The sequence below is a fragment of the Paramormyrops kingsleyae genome, chromosome 9, assembly GCF_048594095.1.
Source record: "Paramormyrops kingsleyae isolate MSU_618 chromosome 9, PKINGS_0.4, whole genome shotgun sequence".
NCBI classification, from domain to species: Eukaryota; Metazoa; Chordata; class Actinopteri; order Osteoglossiformes; family Mormyridae; genus Paramormyrops; species Paramormyrops kingsleyae.
In genome coordinates, this window is record NC_132805.1 from 751,660 (window position 1) to 765,458 (window position 13,799).

General features: G+C 39.9%; 1 protein-coding gene and 2 long non-coding RNA genes across 5 annotated transcripts in view; 1 reads left to right on the forward strand and 2 right to left on the reverse strand.

Annotated features, from left to right (window-relative positions):
• The window catches only part of LOC111850403 (uncharacterized), a 49,731-nt gene that overhangs the window by 13,268 nt on the left and 22,664 nt on the right, over positions 1-13,799 (reverse strand). The window lies entirely within an intron of this gene.
• LOC111850448 (uncharacterized) lies at positions 4,870-8,531 on the reverse strand. 2 transcript variants are annotated; one of them, XR_002839798.2, is made up of 3 exons: positions 8,399-8,531; positions 6,702-6,845; positions 4,870-6,328 (listed from the first exon to the last, which is right to left on the reverse strand). It is a non-coding gene; the product is annotated as an uncharacterized lncRNA (long non-coding RNA). The 2 variants fall into 2 exon arrangements; XR_011992848.1 differs by having other exon boundaries at positions 8,343-8,497.
• On the forward strand, positions 8,608-11,535 carry LOC140592534 (uncharacterized). 2 transcript variants are annotated; one of them, XR_011992847.1, is made up of 7 exons: positions 8,609-8,743; positions 9,120-9,287; positions 9,390-9,488; positions 9,701-9,757; positions 10,172-10,285; positions 10,676-10,792; positions 11,316-11,533. It is a non-coding gene; the product is annotated as an uncharacterized lncRNA (long non-coding RNA). The 2 variants fall into 2 exon arrangements; XR_011992846.1 differs by having other exon boundaries at positions 8,608-8,743; positions 9,390-9,757; positions 11,316-11,535.

Consider the following 13,799-nt stretch of genomic DNA (forward strand, 5'->3'; position numbering starts at 1 on the left):
CCGATCGTTAATTAGCGAGCGTTTCCCGAAACCCTCCGTATCTAAAGCAGTTCCCTGTCTTGCTCCTATAGATGTGTGAGTGCTCCGACAAACCTATTTTCTTCGTTGTTCTTTATTTGAATTTTTGCCTGCTGTCCTGTTACAGAGACAGAGAGATCGGCCAAAATAGATGACAAAACAAATTGACGGTATTTTTTGGGCAACGTAATAATTCTGATGATTACAAGAGGTCAATATCACAATATAAAACTATAATGTCGACTGTAAATTAGCGCAAAACGGGCTCGTTGTTACACCTATATAAAACTGGAGTACGTAACAGGTCAGAAGTGACTTGAGAATGACATTGAAAATGAAATTTAATTAATAAATCGGTTGAAAAAACAGTGCAGAATCCCAATTCCATTTGGCACATTAAGAGAGGTGTGTGCATTCCTGGGGCGTCGGAAATTGGGGGAACGTGTCCACCCCAGTATTGGCAGAACCCCTTCCTAAATAAATACATAATCAGCAGCGCATTGATCTTATCTTTGATTATGAATCCGCGCGTTACTGAGGCAAATTCGCTGCGCATTCGGAGCGCAAGGACGAAACCTAACAAAGATTGTAGTGAAGTATCAGACAAAATCATTTTATTAATATGGACCAGTTATTTTTTAGTAAATTGATGTTTAGTTGTGAAACTGTACCCTTAGCGATGTTAGTCTTATTTTAAATGAGCAGTATGAGCCGACAACAGCGATAAGAGACTTAACTAAGAACGTTTTGGAGAACACGTTGAAGTGTTAAGAGACAACTTAAGGTATAAAACTTACGAACGACATAGCGTTAAGAAGGTTTCCGGAAACTGGGCCCTGAACAATGGTAAGCTTGACCTACATAATGAGCTAACCAATCAAATTTGCCTTGTGTTAAGTTACATCCTTTGAATTGGGAAGGTGAATCACCCCTAATGGCCAGTAATGGCAGAATTGTGCAAGTCAACCGAAGACAGCATTTGAGACAGCGCCATCCAGGAAGCCAGGTTGCTTGAATATACACTGTTTGGTGGGTGGCCATGACTCCCTTGGACCATCTCAGTAATGAACAATTCACTGAGAAACACAGGCTGGCCTGAGGTGAAATAATGAGCCTCCTTGGATAAACTGAAATGAACACACCAGAGTTTTGCCCTCAGTGCACCGTGCAGCTTCTGACTGCTCTCTGCTTCTACGCCACTGGTGGATTCCTGCAGACCTACAGATGCACATGGCCTCAGCAAATCTGTGCATTGATCACATTTCTGTTGCACCATGTGCACAATTAAATACTCCAGCAGGAGGGGATGCCTATAGGATGCCCCATATTGGTTTTCATGCCATTGCGGACATACCTGCCATTGTAGGTGCAGTGGATGGAGCCCTCAGCCCTATTCATATTTGCAGTCCCTTGAATCCCACCTGCGCCTGTCGAAAAGGGTTCTTGGCATTAGGCCTAAATGTCCAGGTGACATGCAACCATCAAGGACATTTTACAGACATTGTCATCAAGTGGCCTGAGTACACAGGATGCTTATATCTGGTCCGGCCTTGTAGTGAGTCGGCAAAGGATGGTGGATTTGCTGGTGGCTGGTTCCTGGGAGTCGGCAGGCATCGTCTTAGCCTTGAATCCTCAAGCTGTGACTGAGGAGAGGTATCAGACCACACAGCAGAGACACACACTGCTGCAGAGACACACACTGCTGCAGAGACACACACTGCACAGCAAAGACACACACTGCTGCAGAGACACACACTGCACAGCAGACACACACACTGCACAGCAAAGACACACACTGCTGCAGAAATACACACTGCTGCAGAGACACACACTGCTGCGGAGACACACACTGCACAGCAGACACACACACTGCACAGCAAAGACACACACTGCTGCGGAGACACACACTGCACAGCAGAGACACACACTGCTGCGGAGACACACACTGCTGCAGAGACACACACTGCTGCAGAGACACACACTGCACAGCAAAGACACACACTGCTGCAGAGAGACACACTGCTGCAGAGACACACACTGCACAGCAAAGACACACACTGCTGCAGAGACACACACTGCTGCAGAGACACACACTGCACAGCAAAGACACACACTGCTGCAGAGCCTGCTTTGGCCATGTGGACGATGAGATTCTGGTGCCTATATACACGACTCCCTGGGAGCTCTGAGATTTCCCCATGAACGCTGCTATGTTATGGGTACAATGCTGTAGGACACTGCAGTAATTAGTTAGTTTCCTATTGCTGTTCACTGTTGCGTTTTGTTTACAAGGAAGCAACATCACATTTTCAGGCCATTTTTATATTTTCAACAAATAGGTTAATTTATTTTGGTCTTGATTTTGGTTGCTTTGTTGTGTTTTTATTGATTGTCTAATTAATTTATATATATTTTTAGATTTGCATATGTCTGGTGTGACAATCACATAACATAGTTCACCACTGAAATACATTGAATCGACGATCCTGTTATCGACAGTATTGTGCGAATTTTGTTCCGCGGAGGCTGAGGAGCCAGCAAAGTACTGCTTAAAGTTTGTTCGTTAATTCTTGAATAACGAAGGGTTTTGGGAAACGCACGTAGACCTCACTCTTTCTTTACTTACGTCGTTTGTTATCTCTTCGTTATTGGCTAAGATCGATCGCTTTTGAGAAAGCCACCCCAAATTGTGCTTAACGAGGCAGAGGTGTAACCAGTTCTCATAGAGAGAGATCTCCCATTTGTTGGGCTTGATGTCCAAACTACAGATGTGATCTGTTAAAAAAAAACTTTTCTGATGACTTAATTTGAGTGCGTGTGGATGATCGAACCGATGTACAATGATGTATTTGTTATATTTTGTAGTTTGTAGCTTCTGGCATAGTATCATATGCCGCTGGACACTCGCCAAATATGTGCGTGGTAAGTCTCAAACGACGTCTTTCCTTCTGTTAATGTTTAACGACAAATCACAAGTAGCAGGTACCTACACCGTCAGAATAAATTGTACAGCACGGGTATAGTTTTGTCCCCCGAGGTATAAACAACATTAATGTACCGCTGATAGTCAATAAAGGTCCTCAGAGTTCATTTTGTTGTACCTTAGGCTAGAAGGTGCATTTCCCTGTACAGGTAGGGTACAGTTGGCAGACCCTTGAGGGTAAAGCCCCAGTGAATAGTAATTGTACCCTCAGAGGTATATGTTGGCATTATTATCTGACAGTGTATAATGACAGCTCTCAGCTCTGGTATGATAAATTCACACTTCCACTGGGTGAACAAATGTGTGCTGCTTCACTCACCTGTACCTGTGTTTTCTTTTGCTAACAGACCAGAACTTCATTCACACTGAACATCATCAGCTTATTCTGTGCTCTGACTGCTCTGTGTTTGTGCATTGTACTTATTATTTCGCGATATTCACCATATCCACCATATCAACCACATTATTCTCATGTAAGTCTGACAGCCCATAGATGTTAAGATTCTATATTTAGTTATTTTGGCAGATAAGTCCAGCATTAAGGCTATGAGAGGGAGTAATATTGTCAAATGTATTATAGTTTGTTTCACAATATATAGAGGCTTCTGTAATTTTATTGCAGTTTTGTTTCTCATCACAACCCTGTACTGGGTGAGTGTTTATGTAAATGGATGCAGGTCTATTTTATTAATACTGTGCAGTCGGATGTCTATAGCAATTTTAATTCATTATATAAATGGTTTGATATACTTCTCAGCATGAGTAGGTCTGTAACATGCATTTATATACCACGTGGAATGTATTTGTATGTAATATAAATTCTTTTCTGTTAAAAAATAACCATCCATATTTGACTCTTTACAGACTGACAAAGGGATCGATGTGATTATTGCGATTCAGCTCTCGCTGCAGCTGGTTGTGGCGACAGTTTTAATTTACTGGGAGAGTAAAGCAGTATGCAGGACTGACTTCAATACCTTGGTATGATATATTATATATATATGATACATATGTGTCTCTGTATGTATATCTATATGTAATAATTATTATTAGGTCGTCTAAAGACTTAAAATGCATATTAATCGTGTCACTAGAATTATAAAAGTTAGTCAATATAATTTTATTTTCCTTCATTCATTTTCAGCCTTTGATCAACTTAAAGTACGTCTGAATCCAAAAGTGGCTGGATTTTTGTCCTGGAAAGTTTTGTCTGTGGGACAGTGGACATCCTCTGAAGGTTTTGGTCTGTTTCTCATCCTGATGGCTTCTACAAGGCGGAATTAAGACCTTAATTCAGGAATAGAGAAGTGTTCTGAAAATAGATTATTAGTCCGTCACACAGGAAGGTTATAACTCTCACGATGCTGAAAAACAAAAATTTGCCGTATTAATTTTTTACTGAAATGTCGCAACAAGAACAACAGGCTTGAAGTTCCCATTTCAGGAAATTATAGTTTTAAAAAACATTTCAATGTATATTAATAAATATTTGCAGGCCAAATAAGTATGCTTTTGCAGGGAAAACTCAGAATATTTACATATATTTTCATCTTTAATTTTGTATCCTATGTGACCGACAGATTGTTCTGTATTGATAATGTGCACTATGATGTCAACAATACCTTTTTAAAAATAAAAGTGGTGATTATTATCATTTCCTCTTTAATTAATGCTCTCTGGTCCTCATTGTATATATATGAAATATTTTTAGGGTTTTTTTGTTTAGATTGAAAAAATGTTTGCATGATTGATTTCATTTTCACCATGTGTTACATTTTTATTATTCTTTGCCGAAAATAATGGGGTTATTCAGAAAGATTTTATACATTCTGGTACAATGCATAATCAAAATGTGAGTCAAATAAAGCAATCAGTCTATTTTCTGTTGCCAGTGTGTCTCTCTCAATACTCTCACAGAAGCACATGAAGCAGCACTTTGCTCAGTGTCTGGTGCTGTTTTCCATACCTTTAATATCTTTCTAAGAGCAGGGATTTCGGTGTGGACAGCAGGGACATGTCCCTATCAAACTGTAGGAGTATGTGTGTGTTTAGGGGGGCAGGGGGTTGGGGGCTGATTTGCCCCCCACCAATGCTGAAAGCAAACCTATTCCCTTGCATCTTCCCTTTATCCTTTATCTTAAGATGCTGAGAGTTTCAGTTTCAGAATGATTAATATTCAAAAGGCTGAAACAAGGGAAACAGGGAGAGGGAAAGAAATAATGAATGTCAGAAGACAATGGAGGGGGGGACTCAAAAACTTCCAAATAAGGAAAAAAGGGGTCAAAGTCAACTGGGGGCCGAACCCCCTGGCGTGTGAACATTAGAGAATTCATTTTAGTTACGGCCAAATAATAAAAATATAACTTAGACTATAAATTAACGCAAAAGGGGCTTTTTGTTGTACCACTTGTATGCACTTCGAGTACATAAGAGGGTTGAGCACCATTCAGAATTTGAGACTTAAGAATGACCTTAAAAATCAAGTTCAATTCACAAAATTAGCTGAAAATATAGTGCAGTAACACAATTTGACTTTGAATATAAGGAAGTAAAATTAAAATGGAATTGATTTCACATAAATTCATATACATAGTGAAGGTGCAGCTGTAAAAATACAGCTTTATATTTCAATATGATTAATTGAAACAGTACAGCCGAGATCTCTGACAGGCACAGGATTAAATTTGTCTTGAAAAACTCTGATGGTCTGGCAAGAATTAACCAAAGCCTGCTTTCAGGAAAACTCAAGATGTAGTGCTACCAAACTACACTGTCTGACAGGATAATGTGGGGATCTAAAACTGAAATTCTCTCATCCACAGTAAGAAAGATGGATGGGAAAGGCAACTCATTCATCTGAAAGTAGCTGCCACCTGTATCCATCAGCGCAGGCTCCTAGCAGAAGAAGACCTGGCTAGTGGTGAAGCTGGGGGAGTCCACTGACCAGGCAGTGCGGAATGCAAACATCCAGATCCACATTGGCCCTATAGGCGGAAAGCCCAGGCAGAAGTCGACTTGGTGATTAGCAGGTTCCTGCACAAAGAGATCATGGGAATCCAGACAGAAGAGCTCTTGGGTAGGGAGAAGCTCAGTGGGGCTGGTCCAGGGCCAGCAGGAAAGAGAGGAAGGATCTGGTGGTGTCTGAGGTGATGAGGTTGGAGGATGAGCACTGTAAGATCAATGCAGTAGCACAAGGATGACAATGTAGGAAGACATCGCTGGCAGACCTGCGGAAAATCTTACTTTGCGAGATGGAAATAACTGGAGCAAACTTGCAGATGGTCCTGAAAGAACCAGCTTAAGAGGCTGAGAAGAGAAGCTTTGGCTCTGGTTGAGGAGAAAGGAAAGAGATGGGGAGATAATTATTAAAATGACAAAGCTTTTTTTCCTGTGACACAATAACAGAGTAAAAGTATTTTAGCGAAATTTTTACCTCCACGCTATAATGTTGGTACATAATTGAAGGTAAAAAAAAGTCTTATTTTAATATAGCTGACTAGCAATGCAAGAACTGGATGTACATAACATGCAATGTTTTATTGTATTAAAATTAATGTATTAATTTTGCACATCATCCAGCCCTATAATTTTCCAGTTCAGTACAAAAACTTAACCTAGTGCTGTGATGTCATATGGCGCTGTTACCAGTTTTTACTCCGTTGGAAAACAAGCCCTTGAAGTACGAGACTGATAATCTCACCCCCACAGACATGGGCTGCTTGTGTAGCAGGTTGTGGCTTCTTGATCTCGAGGACCTCATTTGCTTTCTACAGCTTAAATGGTGGCTCTGTTACCTCAGACTCTTCTTCAGATTCAAAACTGGCCATGGCGATTATTCTTTTCCCTGTGAAAATATATTCATTTTTACATGGTGGTTGTTCTGGTCAAACTTTACCCTCCCTAACTGCTTATTCAGTAGGTTCTTCACAGTAAGTTTGGACTATATTCCAGGAAGCAGAGTCGCAATATATAGGTGACCGGCTAGGGCACCATCTTTTGAGGAGGCGCCCACTTAGCAAACCACCAGCGCGAACCCAGCAAACGTAAGCCCCAAGTTTAATTTTGTCTCCGTACCTTATATGACACAAAACACTGGACGGGATGGCAGTACAGTGTACCATCCATCCATCCATCTAATCTGAGGAGGGTGACGGGGGGGCTGGAGCATTTACCAGTCAACAAAAAACCTTCCTGTCTAGTGTGTGACCTCCTGGCGTTTGGCTGCTGTCCTTCGTTGTGTTGTTGTTGCTCGTTATGCGCTCTTCGTAAAGATTGATACAAAAAGGAACTTCGTGTCAAATCGTCTCTTTTCGACTTTATTCGCCGCTGCCGCGATGCCTCCGTCTGATGGCACCACGTTATATAGTATAAAGAACTATTCATGACTTAAGTCAATAAATAAATCGTTATTTGGGAGGGATAAGGCCCCTCTAAAATTGGATTAAAGACGCCCCTGCGTTTTGTAATTAATAATGAGGTCTAAGGATATAGTAGATTTTTTTTCGATTGTATATTATATATTTGTTTTTCTGTCACTCTACTGCAGATGAATAAAGATGACCTACCATAACCAAATCCCCCTACCTAACTAGTTTGTTGGGCACGCCGGTGTCAATCGCTGCAGGTAATGTTTTTTCAGCATATAAACTTCCGAGAAGGGGGTACGGTGTGGTTGTGGGTTGTGAATAGAACAGAAACCATCAAAACTGCAGGTGCCAGATTTTCCAAAACTCTCTTGTACTTTTGGCCTTTCTCTAGTGTTGCATTTTTTTTTTTTAAAAGCCCGTGTTAATTTTTGGAACTCATCACAGAGTCCGGGAGTCTTATTTCTTATCTACAGCGATTTGCACAAATAACCACCAATTGTAAGATGGCAAATTCAATGTATTAGTTTTTTTCTGAAAAGTGCTGTGGCGGCCCCTCGACCTTAATTAGTTCAAAGTTTATTTTCAGTAGCTGAGATGTTGAAACAGCTAGGAAAGGGAAGTGTAGCTGTCGTTGCGCCATGAAGGCAAGTCCCTGACAAATAATGCGTATTTACATCGTAAGTAAATGTACAGTGAAACAAATATATAGGCTACTTCTTATTAGCAGTAATATACTATGGATGTACAAAAAAAACAATTATAGGACGATTAATAAATGTCTTTAGTTTCCGCAATACTTAGCATACACACACACACACACACACACACACACACACATATATATATATATATATATATATATATATATATATATATATATATATATATATACACACAATTATATATACATTTATATAACATAACTATATAAACATTTCTTAGGAGTATAAGGCACGAGTACCAGTGCATCTTACATGCATGTCTTTGGATTTGCTGATAAGTCACGCGGCGACATCGAAAATTTACTTACGACTGAGGCCGTTTCAGTTAGTGGCCCTGATGTGCAGCAGTAGCTGCTCCTACCAGGTGACTTATTAGTTTACTTTACTCAGTGATTTTTTATTTTTTTTTTCATTTAACAAAAGCAATAAAGTGGTGTTTTTATGAACCCTTTTAATCGCATGTAGTGCCTGGTACTTTTCCGCCTCGATCTGCTTTCTTCGCTTCGCCCGAATCGTTGTCAGTGAAGCGACGCAGCGCAGTCGATAGGGGTGGGTCTGTGTGGTTTGTCCCCTTGGTCCGGGGTTTTTGTCATCGCGACTTTTCAGTCACCAAACCCAAGCGCAGTACAATCCTGCACAGCTGAAGTCACCAGGTAAAACAGATTCATGAACTATTAAAATATTTAAGCAGAGCTATTAATAGGAACGTTTCATTTAATAGAGAAAAATTATCTGATTTTTGCTTGTTAGTCAGTAAACGATATTTTTAAATATAATAAAGTCACACCGGTTAAACATCAATTCTGAAGCTACAAACGACCTACACATCCCCAGCCAGACCAGATAAAACATCGAAATATCTGAACAATTTAATATTTTAGTACGAAATTATGATAAAAGCGATGCATTGCATTTCATGCTGTTTATAAGTTGGAAGATGGTAAGAATGTGTCTCGTCAGATTTAAGTACTATACTGAATATGATTAAATAGCCAATGAGGTGCGTCTTGTAAATCCTTTTCTTTTCAGACAGATACTGTAATGGACACATTTAAATGCGACGACTGTATTGTCATCACGATACCGCTGGTCAAGGGCGACCGCGGGCAGTCAGAGACCTTGACGCCGGAAAAGTTTCACTGTGTGTTTAAAGATTCATACAAGGTCTTTCGTAAAGGACAGCCCCAAGCGCTAGGGGTGCGTCTTCTTCTTCTTCATCATCATCATTATTATTATTATTATTATTGTTGTTGTTATTATTATTACTGTTGTTCATTTCTCGGCTTGTTTCTTCCTCAGACTGTACAGATTGTCACAGGGCTGCTTGTTATCACTCTTGGCTTGGTGCACATGTACAAAATACCAGATATCCTGATATATACAATGCCCAGCGTTCTGGTAATGTATCCTTTACACATATAGCAAAGTGACGTGTTTTGTCGGTATTGTATGATGTATTTAAACCCTGATTACTGTGTTAAATCAGTTCTCATAGAGAGAGATCTGCCATTTGCTTGACTTTATATTTAAACTGCGGATGTTATCAACTGGAAAAACACACTTCCGATTATTAAATTTATTACTTAATTTGTATTTATTATATTTTGTAGTTTGTAGCTTCTGGCATAGTATCATATGCCGCTGGACACTCGCCAAATATGTGCGTGGTAAGTCTCAAACGACGCCTTTCCTTCGTATGTTAATACAGATTTGTTAATGTTTAACGACAAATCACAAGTAGCAGGTACCTACACCGTCAGAATAAAGGGTATAGTTTTGTTCCCCAAGGTACAAACAACATTAATGTACCGCTGATAGTCAAAAAAGTTCCCCAGAGTCCATTTTGTTGTACCTTAGGCTAGAAGGTGCATTTCCCTGTACAGGTAGGGTACAGTTGGCAGACCCTTGAGGGTAAAGCCCCAGTGAATAGTAATTGTACCCTCAGAGGTATATGTTGGTATTATTATCTGACAGTGTATAATGACAGCTCTCAGCTCTGGTATGATAAATTCACACTTCCACTGGGTGAACAAATGTGTGCTGCTTCACTCACCAGTACCTGTGTTTTCTTTTGCTAACAGACCAAAACTTCATTCACACTGAATATCATCAGCTTATTCTGTGCTCTGACTGTTCTGGGTTTGTGCATTGTACTTATTTCACTATATTCACCATATCCACCACATTATTCTCATGTAAGTCTGACAGCCCATAGATGTTAAGATTCTATATTTAGTTATTTTGGCAGATAAGTCCAGCATTAAGGCTATGAGAGGGAGTAATATTGTGAAATGTATTACAGTTTGTTTCTTAATATATAGAGGCTTCTGTAATTCTATTGCAGTTTTGTTTCTCATCACAACCCTGTACTGGGTGAGTGTTTATGTAAATGGATGCAGGTCTATTTTATTAATACTGTGCAGTCAGATGTCTATAGGAATTTTAATTCATCATACAAATGGTTTGATATACTTCTCGGCATGAGTAGGTCTGTAAGATGCATTTATATACCACGTGGAATGTATTTGTATGTAATATAAATTCTTTTCTATTAAAAAATAACCGTCCATACTTCACTTTTACAGATTTACAAAGGGATCGATGTGATTATTGGATTTCAGCTCTCACTGCAGCTGGTTGTGACGATAGTTTTAATTTACTGGGAGAGTAAAGCAGTATGCAGGACTGACTTCAATACCCTGGTACGATATTTTATATATATATATATATATATATATATATATATATATATATATGTGGGGCGTGGCATGGTGGTGCAGTGGTTAGCACTGTTGCCTCTGGGACCTGGGTTCGAGTCTCTGCCTGGGTCACATGTGTGTGGAGTTTGCATGTTCTCCCCATGTTGTCGTGGGGTTTCCTCCGGGTACTCTGGTTTCCCCCCACAGTCCAAAGACATGCTGAGGCTAGGTGTGAATGGTGTGCGAGTGTGCCCTGCGATGGGCTGGCCCCCCCGTCCAGGGTTGTTCCCTGCCTTGTGCCCGTTGCTTCCAGGATAGGCTCCGGACCCCCCGCGACCCAGTAGGATAAGTGGGTTGGATGATGGATGGATGATACATATGTGTCTCTGTATGTATATCTATATGTAATAATAATTATTAGGTTGCCTAAAACTTAAAATGCGTATTAATCATGTCATTAGAACTATAAAAGTTAGTTAGATAGATAATTAGTTAGATAATTTTATTTTTCTTCATTTATTTTCAGCCTTTGATCAACTTAAAGTACGTCTGAATCCAACAGTGGCTGGATTTTTGTCCTTTGGAAAGTTTTGTCCGTGAGACAGTGGACATCCTCTGAAGTTTTTGGTCTGTTTCTTATCCTGATGGCTTCTACAAGGTGGAATTAAAACCTTCAGTCAGGAATAGAAAACTGTTCTGATATATATAACTATACTATATATATATATACTCAGCAAAAAAAGAAACGTCCCTTTTTCAGGACTGTGTATTTCAACAATAATGTTGTAAAAATCTAAATAACTTCACAGATCTTCATTGTAAAGGGTTTAAACAATGTTTTCCATGCATGTTCAATTAACCATAATCAATTAATTAACATGCACCTGTGGAATGGTCGTTAAGACCTTAACAGCTTACAGAAAGTAGGCATTTAAGGTCACAGTTCTAAAAACGCAGGACACTAAAGAGACTTGTCTACCGACTGTGAAAAACACCCAAAGAAAGATGCCCAGGGTCCCTGCTCATCTGCGTGAACGTGCATTAGGCATGCTGCAGGGAGGCATGAGGACTGCTGATGTGGCTAGGGCAATAAATTGCCATGTCCGCACTGTGAGACGCCTAAGACAGCGCTACAGGGAGACAGGAAGGACAGCTGATCATCCTCGCAGTGGAAGACCACGTGTAACAACACCTGCACAGGATCGGTACATCTGAATATCACACCTGCGTGACAGGTACAGGATGGCCACAACAACTGCCAAAGTCACACCAGGAACACACAATCCCTCCATCAGTGCTCAGACTGTCCGCAATAGGCTGAGAGAGGCTGGACTGAGGGCTTGTGTGTTCCTGGTGTGACTCGGGCAGTTGTTGTGGCCATCCTGTACCTGTCACGTAGGTGTGATATTCGGATGTGCATGTTAATTAATTGATTATGGTTAATTGAACATGCATGGAAAACATTGTTTAAACCCTTTACAATGAAGATCTGTAATGTTATTTGGATTTTTACAACATTATTGTTGAAATACACAGTCCTGAAAAAGGGACGTTTCTTTTTTTGCTGAGTATATATATATATATAGTTTTTAAAAAACATTTCAATGTATATAGATAAATATTTGCAGGCCAAATAAGTATGCTTTTGCAGGGAAAACTCAAAACATTTACATATATTTTCATCTTTAATTTTGTATCCTATGTGAGACACATTGTGCTGTATTGATAATGTGAACCGTGATGAAAATAAAAGTGGTGATTATTATCATTTCCTCTTTAATTAATGCTCTCTGGTCCTCATTGTATATATGTGAAATATTTTTAGGGTTTTTTTTGTTTAGATTGAAATGTTTGCATGATTGATTTCATTTTCACCATGTGTTACATTTTTATTATTCTTTGCCGAAAATAATGGGGTTATTTAGAAAGATTTTATACATTCTGGTACAATGCATAATCAAAATGTGAGTCAAATAAAGCAATCAGTCTAATTTCTGTTGGGTGTGTCTTTCTCTTAATATTCTCACAGAACCACATGAAGCAGCACTTTGCTCAGTGTCTGGTGCTGTTTTCCATACCTTTAATATCTTTCTAAGAGCAGGGATTTCGGTGTGGACAGCAGGGACATGTCCCTATCAAACTGTAGGAGTATGTGTGTGTTTAGGGGGGCAGGGGGTTGGGGGCTGATTTGGCCTCCACCAGTGTTGAAACCAAACCTATTCCCTTGCATCTTCCCTTTATCCTTTATCTTAAGATGCTGAGAGTTTCAGTTTCAGAATGATTAATATTCAAAAGGCTGAAACAAGGGAAACAGGGAGAGGGAAAGAAATAATTGCAGAAGACAATGGAGGGGGGGACTCAAAAACTTCCAAATAAGGAAAAAAGGGGTCAAAGTCAACTGGGGGCCGAACCCCCTGGCGTGTGAACATTAGAGAATTCATTTTACTTGCAGAACTTTACAGATTTAACTGTGCTTTGAAAAAAATAGTTGTTGCTTAAAGGGGAAGTGGCTCCTATGTGCTGCTTTTACATGTCAACCACGGCGTCAGCAGGAAATGCTACGAATAAAGTCAATAGGCCCATTATTTTGAGTTCATAATCAAATAGTGATGGAAAAACCAAGTATGTTTCCACCCTTGCTATGTATGACACCTGTCGTGCAAACGAAAACTATTGTGGTTGGAAAAAAAGAATGAATTAACCACGAGTACATATTTGGCAACCTCAACAGGCTAGTAATGTAAGATGGTAGAAAACAGCAGCTGAGAAACATATGAATATGAATGTATGTGTTTAGATGCCAGAAAATGGACTGGCATCCCTCCCAGGATGTACCTCTGCCCTGCACTGCCTGGGACAGGCTCCAGGACCCCCCCCCCCCAGTCATTTGCTAATTGAAACTTCTTTACATCAATGCACCATCACAATCTTTAATTCTAATTGGGGGTCCCCAAAAATTCAGTTTTGCCAAACGGTAATGCCACGGTTTGCTGTTACCCTAATACCCCCC